Raw genomic sequence first — 18,855 nt, 5'->3', positions numbered from 1 at the left:
TTCTTGCACAAAATCCTGCACCGGCAACACTTTCGTAATAATGAGCGGCTATGCGAGCAGCATTGCTCAATAATTCTGCAGGGGGTTTCCAATGGCTTATTGAGTCCAAGCACTGGCGAGTTGTTGCTCTACGCCGGGAAATCGGAGGTCCGACAAGATATTAGGAGGTATCCCATGACTTTTGTCACCTCACTGTATAGAATAACTTTGAATTATCGTTCCCGTTAAAAATATGTAATTTTTTCTTGAATCATGTTCTATATGTACTATTTCCCATATTGCGCTGATATGCAGTGGGAGATCGTCGTCGTCGTCGTCGACGACGACGACGACGACGACGCAGTGGGAGATACCTCCTTGGCTTACAATTGCCGCCGGCCGAAGTGGCCGTGCGGTTAAAGGCGCTGCAGTCTGGAACCGCAAGACCGCTACGGTCGCAGGTTCGAATCCTGCCTCGGGCATGGATGTTTGTGATGTCCTTAGGTTAGTTAGGTTTAACTAGTTCTAAGTTCTAGGGGACTAATGACCTCAGCAGTTGAGTCCCATAGTGCTCAGAGCCATTTGAACCATTTTTACAACTGCCCTTGTTGTTGTTGTATTCGTCAGTAGGAAAGCTGGTCTGATGCAGAACTCCGCGTAGTGTGCATTCCTCTTCTCCCCTGAATAGTATCTGCTACCTAAGTCCACTTGAGCCTGCCTACTGACAAGCCTTGATCTCCTTGGACAAATTTTCCCCCTATAATTACTTCCATAACAAAACTGACAATCCTTTATGCCTAAGGGAAATGTTCTATCAATCAACCGCTTCTTTGAATCAAGAGGAGTCATAATTCTTTTTTTCTTTTTGGGTTCAGTACACTTTCATCGGTTATTCCATCTATCGATGCAATCCTCAGCATTCATCTGTATCACTATACTTCAAAACAGTGTAGCCTCTATTCTCATTTCCGTAAATAGCTACACGCCAAAAAAATTTCTTCGAAAAGGCTTACTAACGATCTAATCTACATTTAATTTCTTACTCCGGAATCTTAAACCAACTTCAACTGCATCCTGTCTTTATACATGTGTCTATGTTAGTTGAACACATCCTATGCCGTTGTTGCAGTTCTGATATTTTTCTCTGAAAACTAACTTATACACGTTTATGCCACATTATCTTACCGTAGCATCATTTTCGATTTAAATGGAATCTGACTGTTCTACCTCGTGATGTGTCCTGAAACCAGAAACATGCATCAACGATGAATGTTCCCCTTTGAGTATAGGTGAAACAGTATTTTAGTCGGTTTTGAGCATATGTGTCAAATACGTTTGCGATTACAGTGCGGGAAGTTCATAGTGTTGCATTTGATTTTCTCCCATTTCGATACTAAGTTTAACTTGATTTTCAGGAAGGTTTTTGTAGGGCCTACACAAATAACTGCTCGGGGCATGGTTCACAACTTTCAATGCCAAAGATCGACGGCTGCTGCCACAAATAAAGTTGTTCCTTAATTACATTGACCCTAATGTTCTTACTGTTGGAAGATGAAAACGGACTAAGAATCTTGTTTTAGTTCCAGACGTACATTTCCCCCGCAGAGGCTGTGTTTGCAACTGTCCATGTTGCGGTTGTTTGTTTATCGTCTGACATTTCTCGTTTAGACTGAGACTATTGTACTTGAGAATCAGAAATTCGTCACTCTGAAGTTTTGTGTAACTTGTGCACTGTGGATGATGGAGCGCCGTCAGCAAGAAAGCAGACAGTAGCGACCCATACTTTTGTTTCAGTTTATCGCTCGACGAGAAGCAGTGAAGAAAGCTCGAAAACATTGACAGTATTTATGAGGAGGGTGTCACTGGCGGACAGCGTGGTGAGCAAATGGTTTCAGCGTTCGGGATTCACCATTTTGCACCGTACAACAGAATTAAGGCATAATTTCTTCTAAGTGTCGTAATTACGACCCTTTGGGAAGCGTAAGTTTGAAATTTAATCCAAGGGTGGCTACAGCCTTCCTCTGCAGTGGTGCAAAAGCGTGACACGCTGTCACATCACCCACTGACTCGGCGACTCATCAGACAGCAAGGTGTCAACACATGCAAAGATTAAGACCAAAGCTTGGAATTTCATGTGAGATGTAAGTTGGCACACCAAATTTCACCACAATTGTAATGCCACCGTGGACATGTCACACGATGAGAAGGTCGTAGCAGCCACTCCTACCCACATTTCACCACTTCTTTTGACGGCTCTGCGATGGCGGTCAGAACCGCGACACCGAGCGTTGAAATCACTCGGTTTTTCTTATGGGAGGCCGAGGAAAACAATTCAAATACACAGTCGCTCAGAATCAAGGCGTGAAGGCATCAAGGGATTGCTTACAGGGAGTCAATGACATCACCCTTTCTCTTCGGGCGTTGAGTCCAGCTCAATTCGCTGTCGAACTGACAGTTCGCTGTGCGATGAGCAACAGGAGCACGTTCTCGACAGGCTTTGACACTACTTATACCTCAGACACTTCAACCGTTCCGTAAAGACACTGCGAGGCTGCAACCCCATTGAACGTGATCACACCCCTTTAGAGTGCAGCACGACCGCACTTCTTCCTCTCTTCTGCGAGTTGCATCGACTAGGTACTGCTGGAAACAATTCAACGCAATTAAAACTTGAGCTGAAGTAGAAAATAGTGCTTATGTTTTTCAGCAACCCCTGTTAAACACCTTCTTATGCTATGATCACGTTGGAGTGCCACATTAACATGTTTGTGAATAAAACTGGCAAATGGTTCTTCTAAGACCCTGCAGGCCCCCCCCCTCCCCCTCCCCCTCCCCCCCCCCCCCCCTCCCACCCCACCACTGCTTACCACCCATGCATATTTGCACATTTGCTGAGCACGTTACAAATGTTCCTTTAGTAATTCCGCCATCACAACAACCTGGGGGCTTCTCTAGAGCCTGACAGTTAGCAACTACTTCTACACTCCCTAGGTTGGGGATTTCCTATCTTCAGGCACCAGATCAGCCACGAGGCTGAACTGGAGTCGAGTTTTCTGACAGGTACATACGTACAAATGCAACGCACTCAACGTGTGTGGGTGGCACGAAAGATGTTGCCGAACTAGGAAGTCTTTAAGGATCCTTTGCCCGTTTATTTACGTACAGTTAATGTTACACTTCTGTGTGTTCAAGCCACAGGAGGGTGGAAAACAAATGGGTTGGAAAAGCATAACTAACTTTTGTTGCTTCGGATAACGCTGAAAGTTCGATGAATAGTTTTGAATGGTGTCTAGTGGTTCTAGCCTGTAAACGAGAGCAAAATTGTGGTCGCGTTGGGCTCCAAAGTGGTGCGCTCATGTTCAGTGTCCTCAGAGAAGAGCTCAAACATAAGAGGGTGTTAGCAGTCTCTAAGATTGTAAAAAGATCTTCCTGTTGCCCATTGCACTGTCGCTTTCGACCGCCTCAGAGAGACCTGTGGTTTCATTGATGCCCTTAGTGTCGCCCACAGAGCCCTTTTCATGTCGATTGTGTATCTGAAACGTTTTCCACCGGCACCCATTAGAAAACAGCGTGATTTTATCACAGAGTTGTCAAAAGAAACATTGAAATGTGGGTAAGATGTTCTGCAACGACCTTCGCATTGCGTGACACATCCGCAGTGGCATTGAGCAGAGTTTCAGTGTTATTTATTGGCAATGGAACATCTTTAACCAAACATACAATTTCTGAGCAGTTTATATTTTCACACGTTACGACACCTTGTTGTTTTGTAACATAAATTATTTACCGCACTTCCCCCCATGAACCATTGACCTTGCCGTTGGTGGGGAGGCTTTCGTGCCTCAGCGATACAGATAGCCGTACCGTAGGTTTAACCACAATGGAGAGGTATCTCTTCAGAGACCAGACAAACGATGGTTCCTGAAGAGGGGCAGCAGCCTTTTCAGTAGTTGCAGGGGCAACAGTCTGTATGATTGACTGATCTGGCCTTGTAACATTAACCAAAACGGCCTTGCTGTGCTGGTACTGCGAACGGCTGAAAGCAAAGGGAAGCTACAGCCGTAATTTTTCCCGAGGGCATGCAGCTTTACTGTATGGATAAATGATGATGGCGTCCTCTTGGATAAAATATTCCGGAGGTAAAATAGTCCCCCATTCTGATCTCCGGGCGGGGACTACTCAGGAGGACGTCGTTATCAGGAGAAAGAAAACTGGCGTTCTACGGATCGGAGGGTGGAATGTCAGATCCCTTAATCGGGCAGGTAGATTAGATAATATAAAAAGAGAAATGGATAGGTTAAAGTTAGATATAGTGGGAATTAGGGAAGTTCGGTGGCAGGATGAACAAGACTTTTGGTCAGGTGAATACAGGGTTATAAATACAAAATCAAATAGGGGTAATGCAGGAGTAGGTTTAATAATGAATAAAAAAATAGGGGTTCGTGTAAGCTACTACAATCAATTTAGTGAACGTATTATTGTGGGCAAGATAGACACGAAGCCCACGCCTACGACAGTAGTACAAGTCTATATGCCAACTAGCTCTGCAGACGACGAAGAAATTGAAGAAATGTATGATGAGATAAAAGAAATTATTCAGATAGTGAAAGGAGACGAACATTTAATAGTCATGGTGTAAGTAGGCTGTTTAGGTTTTTTTATTGGTAACGCTACGTAGCGCTCTGTATGAAAATCACTGGCTGTTCTGTGTGCAGTCCATGGTTGGTTTGCATTGTTGTTGGCTATTGTAGTGTTGGGCAGCTGGATGTTAACAGCGCATAGCGTACGCAGTTGGAGGTGAGCCGCCAGCAGTGGTGGATGTGGGGAGAGAAATGGCGGAGTTTTGAAATTTGTAAGACTGGATGCCATGAACTGCTATATATATTATGACTTTTGAACACTATTAAGGTAAATACATTGTTTGTTCTCTATGAAAATCTTTCATTTGCTAACCATGCCTATGAGTAGTTAGTGCCTTTAGTAGTATGAATCCTTTATTTAGCTGACAGTAGTGGCGCTCGCTGTATTGCAGTTGTTCGAGTAACGAAGATTTTTGTGAGGTAAGTGATTTGTGAAACGTATAGGTTAATGTTAGTCAGGGCCATTCTTTTGTAGGGATTTTTGAAAGTCAGATTGCGTTGCGCCAAAAATATTGTGTGTCAGTTTAAGCACAGTCATGTATAATTTTTCTAAGGGGACGTTTCATATGTCGACCCTTAGCTGAGGATACCTCACTGGAATCTTCTGATTTTTTCTTGTAGTTTGTGCAGCCTTTGTTTATTGCTAGCGCGTAATTGTAGAGAGAAATTCCTTTGTAGTTGTAGTTTTTCTTTGTTGTATAGTAAAACAGTTGTGACATGCATGTAGATTTTCACCAAGTATTTCGCAGCTGCGCTTGCAATTAAGTAGATATTATTTTCAGTGCTATGTTAATGTGTTTTCTTATTTTGCTCTTCAAATTGTGCTTTCCTGTGTTATCGTATGAAATACGTGATAATTATGGCGTGTAAAAAACGTAACACTGGGCTCCAAAGTAAACTGAGAAATAATAGTGACGACGAGCGTAGCTTATCAGCACCACTGTGTAATGAATTAACAGACATTCAAAGTAGTGATTTGGTAACTGTGCATAGGGAAATGGAGCGGGCGGGAAATAATGGCGTAGACAGTGAAACAAATACTGAACAAGGAAGCATTATCGATCGCTCGGTCGGCAACAGCTCGCCTCAGGAATCCGAAATGACAGAGCACAATCTTGCAAATATTGTAGATTCAGGCTTTGTGTCCTCACCGTTTTCTCAAATAAGTCAAGACACATTTTCTGCATTTCAAAATGCGAATATTGCCGGTTCAAATGCACTGCCGAATAGCACTGAGGAACATGGTTCAGACACCAGTGCATTGTTATTACAGTTAATGCAACACATGGGACAAAGGCTACAAAAGTTAGACGCAATGGAACAAAATCTTCAAAAGTTAGACACAATGGAACAACACCAGAGACAAACACAGCAAAAGCTTCAAAAGTTAGACACAATGGAACAAAATCTTCGGAAGTTAGACACCACGCTTGAACAAACACGTGAAGATTTAACTACTGAGTTACGTAACATTGAATCGAAATGTCAAAAAGTCTGTAATGACGTAAAAACACAAATTTGTGAGCATTTTCAACCTATGTTTTCGCGGCATGAAAATGCATTACAGAATCACGAAGCAGCCATAAAAGAACTGCACACTATTGTTCATGAAAATCATGAGACCTTGCAAGCTAAAATTGACTGAGTTGCATCTACCGATTCCGTTACGCAACTTGGAAAAACTCAGGAAAACTTAAAGGACACAGTAGATACGATTTCAGTACAATGGACACTATGAAACTTGGTTCAGAAAAACACACAGAGGAAATAATTTCACTATCGGATAAAGTAGCCGAACTTTCAGATCAGTTCACTAACTTATCTACAAAGGTAGATGTTGATCTGAATGACACAAGACCTGTAGCCTTCACTGACACTGAAGAGTATGAACAAATTAGAAAATTCAAACAAAATCAAAATCAAATCAATACACAGTACAAAAGAGAAATCGGGGAAGTACAAGATCAGTTGGCACAAGTAATAAAAGAATTACATATTTCAGAGGACACTCGCGCTCCAGTACATGAAGAGGGACATAGAAACACGGAACAACCACAAAATAATAACACAGGACACTTCGGTAATTATGAAAGAAATTGGCAAGGCGCATTGAATTTTGAGATGGAACCGCCGAAACGAAGTAACAATGAGTGATGTGCGACTCGTCGACATGATGATTTTGACTATTAGCTGTTCATTACCACACGTAAATTCTAAACATCTAAGAATTCTGGCAACGACATTCATCCACGAGCATGGCTTCATCAATTCTCTCATTGTTTTCCTCCCAACTGGTCATTGCAGCACAGATTAGAATTTATGTGTGGCTACTTAGAGAATGAACCAGCTGTAAGAATGCGATCGGTCATTCACGATTGTCACAGTGGAGGAGAATTTTATCATGCCTTCCTCTCAGCATATTTGTCTCAAGCTACACAAGACCGAGTTAAACATAGCATCATAAAGATGAAACATTTCGAACAATCTGAATTCTCAAGTCTTGTGAAATATTTTGATGACATTTGCACAAGAATCAGTACCTGTCAAACCCATACAGCCCCTCAGAACACATCCGCATTTGCTTAATCAAATTACCTGAACATTTATAACATATTATTTTGGCAGGACGTTGCAAAGACGACATTGAATCTTTTCAGGGACTCTTACATGAATTAGAAATTGACACTGACAATCGCGGAACGCGAAAACAGGAACACAACAATTACGGGTCACATCCGTCATCATTTCGCGATGAAAGAAATAATAACTGGACACGACAAGGCTATTCTCACAACACAAATCGTGACCAAAACAGACACCACCTGTATGACAACCGTTGGCAGAGTAGTAATAATTACAGGGAAAGATCACTTCTCCGCGGTAGTGACTATCACAGAGACAATCAGAGAAACAGACAATATGGGAACCAAAATAATTATTATCAAAGGAGACAGAATAACTTTAGACACAATGGTCCAGCGCGCAGCTACGATTCAGGGAGAAATTATTCACCACGTGACCAACAAGGAAGAAACTATGGAATCTACCAACATGACGACAGATGATATGATCGTAACGACAGACCTGAATTGCATCAGAACTGGCGGGATTCAAACAGGGCAGGGCCCTCTCGACAAGGTGAATTTGTAGAAGTTAGGTCCCCAAATCCCAATAACGATGCGCACCAACAAAGACACAATAGGTAATGACTCATACCGATGGCAGCCACAAATATGCAAATTCTAGTTACACCAAAACTTTGTTCTCTCACTAGAAAAAATACTATTTGGAACTGGGACGAACAAGCACAGTTGGAATTCAATTCTTTGAAAGAATCGCTACTTAATGCGCCAATACTAGCTCATCCAGATCTATCACAAGATTTCTGCCTTAGCACGGATTCTTTTAAAGTCGGTCTTGGTGCCCATTTATTTCAAGAAGCCACAGAAAATGACACTACTGTTCATAAAACCATTGCCTTTGCTAGCCGAGTGCTAACAAAATCAGAAAATAAGTATTCCAGTAGTGAATTAGAAGCTTTAGCTATCGTTTGGGCACTTAAATTTCGTTTCTTTCTCTCTGGTGAGCACGTAAAAGTATACAGTGATCATCGTGCATTACAATTTCTTATGTCTTCAAAATTAAATCATGATAGGTTAAAACGCTGGGCATTGTTTCTCCAAGAATTCCACTTCACAATAGTCTACATTCCCGGCAAGGAGAACATTGTTGCGGACGCACTGCCACGCGCACCGGCTGGGCTTGAGAAAAGTAACACAGAAGGCAACCTCGAGAAAAATTTCAGTATTCTTTACATTCAGAAAGTCACCTTTGAAATCACCACATCTTTAAAGAACATTTCTCATGAACCGATAAAAATCCGATTTGGAAAGACATAAAAAGTAAATGGCATGAAAAGACACACACTCAGATTCGGCTTTATTATATGGTTAGAAACAACATACTGTTCAAACGCTGCACTGTTGAGGACAAGCTATTGGTACTTTGCATTCCAGACGATTTCGTTAATAAGCTCATTTGGTACATTCGTTTCCCCTACGCACATTTTGGTCCACGAAAATGTTATCATATTCTTCGAACAAATTGTTATTTTAACAATATGGAAAACAGAATTCGAAGAGTCTCGTCTATTTGTATACTTTGTCAAAAAGCTAAACCATCTACTATCTCACATCGTGCTCCGTTGTTTCCTATCATTCCTTCTAAATTAAAAGAATTTGCTGCTGTTGATCTCTTGCGACCCGTTGTCAGAACATCAAATGAATATCCGTACGGTCTAGTCGCTGTTGAACTTACTTCAAAATTTGTTTCTTTCACTCTGTTACGTAAAGCCACTGGACGGTCTGTATCCAACGCCTTTGTTAAAAATTTCTTATGTGAAGTTGGACATGTTAGTAAAGTCATTTCAGATAACGGACCGCAATTCAGATCTGCTGTTTGGTCACGCATGCTTTGGAACTATAAAATGAAACCTGTTTTAATTTCATTGTAATCACCGCATTGTAACCCGTCTGCACGGATTATGAAAGAAACCAATAAGTTTTGCAGACTTTATTGCCACAGAAAGCATCAGCATTGGGACAGATATTTTTACTTATTTCAGAACGTGCTGAATGAAATTCCTCATGACTCCACTGTTTTTCCACCTATTCTTGTACTGAAGAATGGAGAACCACCGAACAGAATCAGAGAGCTTGTACCTTTCCCGAATACACGCAAACTTCGGCACAAAGACATAGTTGATTTAGGTATTAAAAATATAAAATCTGCAGCAGACAAAAGGAGAAAACTACACGATAAAGCAAATGCAAAGAAATTATATATTGGTCAGAAAGTTTTCATTAAAGCTCATTCATTGTCACATAAGAAGAAACACTTGAGTCAAAAATTCATTCTAGCTTACAATGGACCTTACAAAATCCGATGTATACCACATGATAACTGCGTTGAAGTTGAAACTCTGAGTACTAGGAAGAGTAAAGGATGCCACCACATTTCACATGTAAAACCGTTTATTGAAAGATAATCTGCTTTATAACTTAGTCTTTGCCATAAAATTTTTCACTTCACATTACTAGTATGCTTTGTCAGACTTAGAAACTGTTAACATGCAACAATGTTTTGAAGTACACTATCCAGTCTAGAACCTAGGGAACATATTTAGACATTATTTACGAGTGCATTGTTACAGTGAACAGACGACACAGTGTTATTGTGTGGGTACATTCGTGCTTGTTAGTTGCATGATTACGTAACGACTATAAGGTTGACACACTTAGAACATGTACCGGTACTGCTAATGAGATTTTAATGCAACATTTTGGTTAACTTGAAAATACATTCTGGATTTAAAGTAGTTTCTGAGAGATACCTGATGACACAGTGGTTAGTTTATTTGACAGCTACACGATTATATCACGACGCTACTAATATGTGACACAATTTACATTGTTGCTTTTGCGGTGTACCTGTTTTATATCTCCACATTTTTTCTGTATAATTCTGGAAAGTAAAATATGTTTTAGTAGTAACTTTTGTGGTATAGCTGCAATGAGATAGGCTTTTCCGTAGCACAACAATACGTTACATTATAGTACTTTCTTGATCACGGTAAGGTATGTACTAACTACGATATCTATGCGCAAAGCATTTCACTTTCGTTTATGTTGAGGTAAGTACATTGACTTCAGCAGAACTTTGTTTACAGAGGACGATAACTACGACACTTCCACAGAATTATCTTACAGTAAGATGCATATTTAGCGCAACAGGACATGCATTTGAGTGATTAATTCTGTACTTAAACCATTTATTTTTCAAGATTTTTCAATTACAAAGAAAGTTTTCCGAGATACATTTCCTTCCATTGCTGTAATCTGTAACACCTGAGGTTATAATTACATTAATCCTCGGGGGGGTACACGCTTACTTTGTGTACCATGTGTTTGGCAAGCACAAGGAGCCCTAGCTAATATGATATTTGCTTACACAGAATTACACAGCTACCTGATTATTTAACAGAGAGACAATTTTTTTTTTTACTACGTCAGTGACAGATCTTTACGAAATTACACAGTTGGATAACTTCACACTTATGAAACTGTATTTTGTATGTACTTTGTGAACACTTCATATTTTTTCAGAACCATTGTGATACTATGACAGCTTTGAATAATGTATTTGGTATGAGATCACGATTTTTAAAGTATGTTTGAGGTAGATGACACTATTGAAATGAGCAGAGATTATTTTTTAGGGTTTGAAATTATTGCAGAAAGCTACAACGTTTTTGAGATTTGACTGAGGTGTTATGATGTTATTATTACGATGACAATGTGTATTATGCTGTTGAGGTATGTTTATGATCAATAAGCTGATGCTATATGAGGAATTTGATTATGCTATATATTTATTATGATGAAATATTGACGTGTCGACGAATACGTATATGAATAATTAATAGCAGTTAGGGACTCTGGTTTGTGAAAGAGGATGTTGAAAAACCAAAAATCGTACTTTAAGACTTATGATTTGTGTGTCCATGTGTGAACGTATCACAATGCCAGCGAAAATTTTTTGGACACTGTTATATTCATAGGATTTTGTTCCTACACTTTTGTAACGCAAATTCTCGACCTGTGAAATCTTTTGTATGAGACTGTCACTGTAGCGCAAACTACTGTTGTAAACATTTCGGTAGGAAAGTTAAATGACCTTCACGTAATGTGTGGTGGACACCCAGCTGCGCGATAGTCACCTGGGAGAAAGCCATTAGTGTGTGCCTTTCAGAGGCACAGGTGGAGAAAAAAAAGAGACCATTAATCTCGCTATTGACATTCCTTTGTAGAAATCATTGGAAATATGACACGCTCACTAGTTGAAAACATATGATTACTCGTACTTTGTGCTACTTACTGAAATGCTTATGAATTGATGGGAAATATTCTTACATCTGCACACCTGATTATGACAAGTGTCTTTGTACGAGAATTGAGAGAATATCTACTAACTTATGAAATGCCTCATGACTACAGAATGGTTATTTTATGCTTTACTTAGTACATAGTTGCTTATTTTATTTGATATCTGTTTTCCAGGTGTGTTGCATCATTGCTTTTATAAAATAAAATTAAATGCATTCGCTAATGTGAACACTTTCTGTCAACAGATCTGTTAGATAATAATTTTATGATCCACATTCTTCAAAAAAAAAAAAAAAGGAGCACATTGGAGAGGAAAGAACAGTAAGAAGAGACTAATAACAGTAACTGCATACACAATTTACTTTTCAAGTACTTGGTACTTTTTATGGTAGAATAAGTTGTGGTGCACCACTTTAATGAAATGGACATTAAGATGTGAGTAGACATTTCCCTTATCTGCATTGTTGTCTTTAGCGTACTATTTTTCTGCTTGAGCTTTGCCATGTTTAGGTATAAGTTATAACATTTGCTGCTGCTGTGTGCCAGGCATAGTGCTACTGAATTTCACTTTGTATTACTCTGTTAAGCCAGTTTTATTACTGATTTATTTTCCTTGTTGTTGCACATTGGCTCATATTAGTTGTAATGTTGCATTTTCTCTGTTAATTTAGATTTACTTCTTGCTTTGCGAATTTGCATTTTTTGTCACTGCTGTTTGTATTAATTGTTTTGTGCTGCTGCACTGCCTCGTCCCTAAGTTTAGCATCTGAGCTTAGTAGATTTAAGTTAGCTTAAGATGGGGTAGGCTATATAAGAGAACGAGTTGTGATGAATTGGAAGAAATGCATTGAGAAGATATAAGAAAATGGTTTGGCCAAAAAGTATTCTGAAAGGGGATATGAACAAAAAAGTAGGGTTTAGGGACAACAAGTTTCGGTAGGATTTTCTTGGAAGTAAATGATGAGGTAAGATAATGGAAAATAAATAATGAGGTAAGAAATATGTGAACATATAAATAAAGAAAGCAAGCTTGGATTGGATTTTTTTGGTGGAAACAAATGTTAAAATAAGACGAAAAATCTGTGGAATGAAGTTTTGGGTTGGACTGCAGTACCAAATGTTACCCTGAAAACGAACCCTGTCTTTCCTTTTGTATTATTCCGCTATGTGTTTATGTATCCTTGTGTATTTGTATTTTTCCTGTCTATATGTGTTTAGCTAATAAGACTTATGTTGTAGAAATTTTCAGATACTACGTTATTTTCTTTGTAAAGATGTTTAGACATTATTTATTCTGTTCTGCTTTAATGCTCATGTGTGAAATTAATGTTTCAAAAACTATTTTCATTATTTTATATATTCACTTGTGTCATAATTCCTGTACACTGATGTATCTGTTTATTTATATTCTTTTGTAAAGCCTGTACTACTACAAATTTATCTGTATTGTTATGTTCTTTAATAATGTATTTTGTACCTTTGTTATTGTATTCTCATGTTATAAAATTGTAATTGACACCAGTTCATCAAATTTCTGATGGTCATAGTATATGCAAAATATGTGAGAAGTTGGGGATGTTAGTGTTTGGACGTGTGTTAATAATTCAGCAAGGGACTGATTAACAGCATTGCTGGTTCTAAGGACAATTCCAAAAACTTTGTGAGTGCACAAGTGGTGGTTTATGGACTTGCTATATTGTCCGCAAGACTCTTCGATGGTGATTGTGCACCTGCACAGTCGCAGCAGATGGCTGCTGGCAACCTCTACAAAGACTACAGTGGGTCTACACTTTTGATGACTCACCAATACCATTATTTCTACAAGGACTGCAGTGGGTCTGCATCTCTGGTGGCCCACCAATACCATACTATCTACCAGGACTACAGTGGGTCTGCTTTGTGATGACCTACCTACCAATATTCTTCAAAACTTCGACTGACTCCGCTGTGGGTTTGCTCTGTTGTGGCCCATTACCTGGCTGCATGTCAAGAATCAGCACTGGCTTTCTGGTAGAAGGACAACACTACTTCTTCACGACTGCATTAAAATCCACTACTTCTGTGTGCATTTTCTTTTACTGCTCAGACTTTGAGAAAAACACTGCAATTTTACTATGATGGAGGATCAGGACTGTCTTTATGGACTGTCAGAAAATTTTAGCTTTTGTCCAACATTGTATCAATAAGTGTGGGCATTTGATTTCTTTGTTATTTTAACTGTGAAAAAATTTTAACACATGTGTATTGGCCAGTGCCCAAAACCATTTGTAAAATTTTTTATGGGGAGCATGGGGGCTATGTAAGTAGGCTGTTTAGGTATTTTTATTGGTAACGCCACGTAGCGCTCTGTATGAAAATCACTGGCTGTCCTGTGTGCAGTCTGTGGCTGGTTTGCATTGTTGTTGGCTATTGTAGTGTTGGGCAGCAGGATGTTAACAGCACGTAGCGTTGCGCAGTTGGAGGTGAGCCGCCAGCAGTGGTGGATGTGGGGAGAGAATTGGCGGAGTTTTGAAATTTGTAAGACTGGATGTCATGAACTGCTATATATATTATGACTTTTGAACACTATTAAGGTAAACACATTGTTTGTTCTCTATGAATATCTTTCTTTTTCTAACTATGCCTATCAGTAGTTAGTGCCTTTAGTAGTTTGAATCCTTTATTTAGCTTTCGGTAGTGGCGCTCGCTGTATTGCAGTAGTTCGAGTAACGAAGATTTTCGTGAGGTAAGTGATTTCTGAAACGTATAGGTTAATGTTAGTCAGGGCCATTCTTTTGTAGGGATTTTTGAAAGTCAGATTGCGTTGCGCAAAAATATTGTGTGTCAGTTTAAGCACAGTCATGTATAGTTTATCTAAGGGGACGTTTGAATGGGTGACTGGAATTCGATAGTAGGAAAAGGAAGAGAAGGAAACGTAGTAGGTGAATATTTATTTTATTTATTTATTTATGCATTTATTTTACCTGGCAAGATTAGGGCATTCAGGCCCTCTCTTACACCTAACCAGGCATACTCAGATTCAACAAATTTCAGCGTCTACAGAAAATTAGGACATATAACATGTTATACAGTATTAATGTTAAAGAAAAAAAATAGAGATTATAAAAGTAGTACAATGATAATTATAACAATCAAAAAATAATTATAACAATCAAGAATAATAAAAATAATAATAATAATGATAATAATAATAATAATAATGACTATGTATATGAAAGTAAACATATTTTTCTTATATGAGTGTCAGTCCTATTGCTAGTTGGGAATTTTCTCGTTATATTCTTGCAGCTTGTAAGTTATTCTCATCAAGCAGAGACATAAGACGATGGAATGGGGTGAAAGAGATATAGAAGAGGTAGATAGGTTAGAGGAAGAGAAATAGAATGGTAAAATTCGAAGCTATGATGGAGAGGAGAAAGAAAAAGATGAGGGGGGGGGGGGGGCACAACAATGGTGGCTATACCGTCCCTAATATGTAAGTCTTAAGTTCCCTCTTGAATGTTGAGTGGTTTTGGATAAGACCCAGATCACAGGGGAGCGCGTTCCATAGTCGTATGGCTGAGATGGAGAATGACACGGAGAAAGATTTTGTGTTATGTAAAGGTACAACCAAGATGCTAGACGTATCCGATCTGGTATTGCGGTTGTGGAATGATGATAGGTGTTTAATGTGAGAAGATAAGTATTGGGGGCACCAGTGGCTAAGAAATCGATGAAGTAAGCACATCGTGTGGAGATTGCGTGCCTTATGTGGGCGTATCCAACCTAGCTGGGAGTATGAAGGACTGATATGATCATACAACCGTATGTTGCATACGTATCTAACACAAGCATTCATCACTAGCTCGAGGCATCTCGAATTTTCATTATTTGTGCCATGTTGAACTACATCACAGTAGTAAAGATTAGGCAAGACTAGTGTTTGGACTAATTTTTGTTTAACATGGGATGGAAATATTTTTCTAAACTTTTGAATTGCATGTAGGGAGGAGAGCGATTTCCGGCAAGCTGTGACTGTTTGTTCTTCCCAGTTTAGGTGTTCATCCAAGATTATTCCAAGGTCTTTTACTGTTTTTTGGTATGGTAGTTGGGTACCATTGAGGAGTATTTGAGGGACTGTTTCGCGAAAGTACCGACTGATTAACTTTGGATGAGATATAAGTATGACCTGGGATTTCTTGGGGTTTAGTTTCAGACCTAGGTTCTGTGCCCATCGAGAAACAGAGCAAAGATCTGCGTTCATACTCGCTACTGCGTCAGCAATGTTCTTGGGGCTTGCACTTATGTACAGTTGGATGTCGTCGGCATATAGATGGTAGTTGCAGGAGTGAATCACTGAAGAAATATCATTAATGTACAGTGAGAAGAGTAATGGACCAAGGACGGAGCCTTGGGGAACTCCAGAGCGCACGTTTTTCCATGATGACTTTTCCGACCCACAAATGACTTGTTGACTTCTGTTTTTGAGGTAGCTGTCGAACCAGTGTATTGCGCTGTTTGAGAAATTCAACTGCTTCATTTTAATTAGTAATATATCAAAGTCAACTGTATCAAAAGCCTTGCTAAAGTCAAGCAGTGTTAGGATGGTAGCTTCACGTCTGTCCATAGCATGTTTAATGTCATCAGTTACTTTGATTAATGCAGTTGCTGTACTATGGTGCTTTCGAAAACCTGACTGATATTTGTCGTGGATGTTATGAGTTTTGAGGTAATCTGTCAGCTGTTCATGGACGATGTGTTCTAGGGCTTTAGATATTGCAGGAAGTATGCTGATCGGCCTGTAGTCACCTGGCGACTTAGGGTTGTCAGTCTTGGGTATAGGTTGAATTAAGCTTTGCTTCCACTCAGTAGGATATGTACTACTGACAAGAGACAGGTTGAAGATGTCTGTGATAACTGGAGTAGTAGTGTTTACGACGTTCTTAATCATGCCAATGCTCACTCCATCATTTCCTACTGCCTCGGAAGAGATTCTCATAACTGCCTTGTGTACTGTGCCGGTAGTGACATGTTTTAGGAAAAACTTGTCTCTCGAGAGATTGATATCTTGGGGCTGGTAATTTGTCGCTGCGTGGCAGTTTACGGCTGTTGAGAAGAAATCGTTTAATTCTTCTGCAGACGCTTGATAAACAGCGTCAGATCTCCGCTTCCCTATACCGAAACTGCGCAGCTTTTTCCACAGTGCGGCAGGTTTTGATATGCCGCATACGACAGAGCGGGCATGTCTGATTTTGGCATTCCTCACGCTTTGCTTGGTTCTATTTCGGAGTTTCCTATAAGCTTCGTACGCCTCGGGAGTTGGGTTACGCTTGAAGGCCCTATGTGCAGCATCACGTTCATTCATTAACTGGCGTAATGCAGTGGTGAGCCACGGAGCGGGAGCTCTCTTTACCTTGACAGTGCGTTGAGGAGCATGTTTATCATACAGTGCAATAATTTTGCGACATAATTCCCGAATTTTTCCGTCTAAAGTCGGTTCATTGCTTATATCATGCCAAGGGATGTCTGAGCAATCCTTTTGAAGAGCGTCATGGTTAACATTTTTTAGGTTTCTGTAGGTTACCAGGTGAGATTTTTCTTTGGTAGTATGTACTGAGTAATTTAAGAAAATCACGTCATGAGCAGAGAGTCCTGGAGCGGATGTCTGATTGGCGCGAATTACTTTATCTGGTCGCTTTGTTGCTATTATATCTATGAGTGTATGGCTGTGTGGCGTGTGATGAGTTGGGTCCAGCGGTGCTAAACTCATATCATTGGAGTGGAACAGTCTCATAAGTTTTTCTGCAGAGGGAGATTTTAACTGTAAGTCGATGTTTGTGTCGCCTATAATGATTATGTGTTCATACAGTGTCACGAGCGAGGACAGGGCAGACTGAAAGGAGGACATAGCACCGACGTTTGGAGGTTTATAGATTACTCCAATTAGCAGTTTCTGATTTGATGTATTTATTTCGAAAAACAAGAACTCTGCTTCTCCTTCGCCCTTTGCATCCGATGTGCATAGTATAGTAGGTCTCAGATCAGAGCGAATATAGGCACCCACACCACCCCCGCGTCGTGTTTCACGATCTGCCCTTAGGAGAGAGTAACCAGTGATTCGGATAGCGTCGGAAGAAATGTTTGGTTTTTAACCAAGTTTCAGAGACGAGGATAATATGGAACAGCGATTGGCAGAACAGGTCACAGAACTCGTCGAAGTGAGCCGTTAGCGACTGAGCGTTCGCGTGGGCCACAAAGAGCCCGCCGCCGGAACCGGTCCGTCCCATTGTGGCCGCCTGTAGGACCGAGCGCGCTCCGTCTACCTGCTGGCCGGAAGAGGGACAAAAGCTGGATTTCGCGGGGGAAGACATATTTACAGGTGTGTCCAAGGTCGTGACTGACTCAAGCGTCTGTGGGCTAAAGGTGAAAGACAGGCTGGTGGTATCGGAGAAGGGAGCGAAAAGAAAGATGGAAAGTGGCAGTAGTGGTTACGATAAAGATAATAGTAGTAGTAGTGGTAGTGACGAGGATGAAAATAACAGATATAGAAAGGCGGTTTTAAGGAGATTCCTGTTAATGGAGAATGTTAATTCCCGTTTGACTGACAATATGAATATAAGTGAGCACTTATGATAGGCAACTAAAGAAGCAATATTTATGTGAAACAATTGACTGATTTTAAATAGAGTGCTTATGGTACATATAGAAATAACGAAGCAATATTTACGTAAAAAAAATGAAAAGAAAGAATAAAAATTAACTTATATTAGACAGAGTAAACTATGAGACTTTGTGTCTCGCGAGATTTCGCTCAGTCTTTCAGTTCGGACATGTTCGTCACCGTTTTCCTCCCTCCTTCCGTCTTGACTACGATCCTGCCATCCTGGGTCCATACATTTTGAAGGCCGAACTGTGTGATCGCAGTGTTCAAAACTTTTAGTCTTTCGCGCGTCAGATCTTCCCTCAGGGTAACCCCACTCTTGGCGAGTTTTCTTTTCTGAGCAAACACTTCAGCTCTTTTCCGGTATGACACAAATTTAATTATTATGGGCCTGGGTTTCATCGCACCTGGTATCCTGCGCCCAACACGGTGGCTTCTGTCAATATCGGCCACGTCGATCTGCACGCCAAGTTTCTCACGCACGAGGCTAATGGCCAGGTCGTCGGTGTTTTCTCGATCGTTTTCAGCTACCCCGAACAAGCGCAAGCTGCTCCTTCGCTGATACTGCTCAATTTCATCGGTGGCCGCAGACAGTTTAGCTTCTAGGTCGGCGGCTTTTTTCTCTTGTGCGGCCAGGGACTTTTTAAGAGAC

This window comes from Schistocerca americana, chromosome 2, assembly GCF_021461395.2.
Source record: "Schistocerca americana isolate TAMUIC-IGC-003095 chromosome 2, iqSchAmer2.1, whole genome shotgun sequence".
Lineage (NCBI taxonomy): Eukaryota > Metazoa > Arthropoda > Insecta > Orthoptera > Acrididae > Schistocerca > Schistocerca americana.
The sequence above is the reverse complement of the archived record's forward strand: the minus strand, read 5'-3'. Positions refer to the sequence as shown.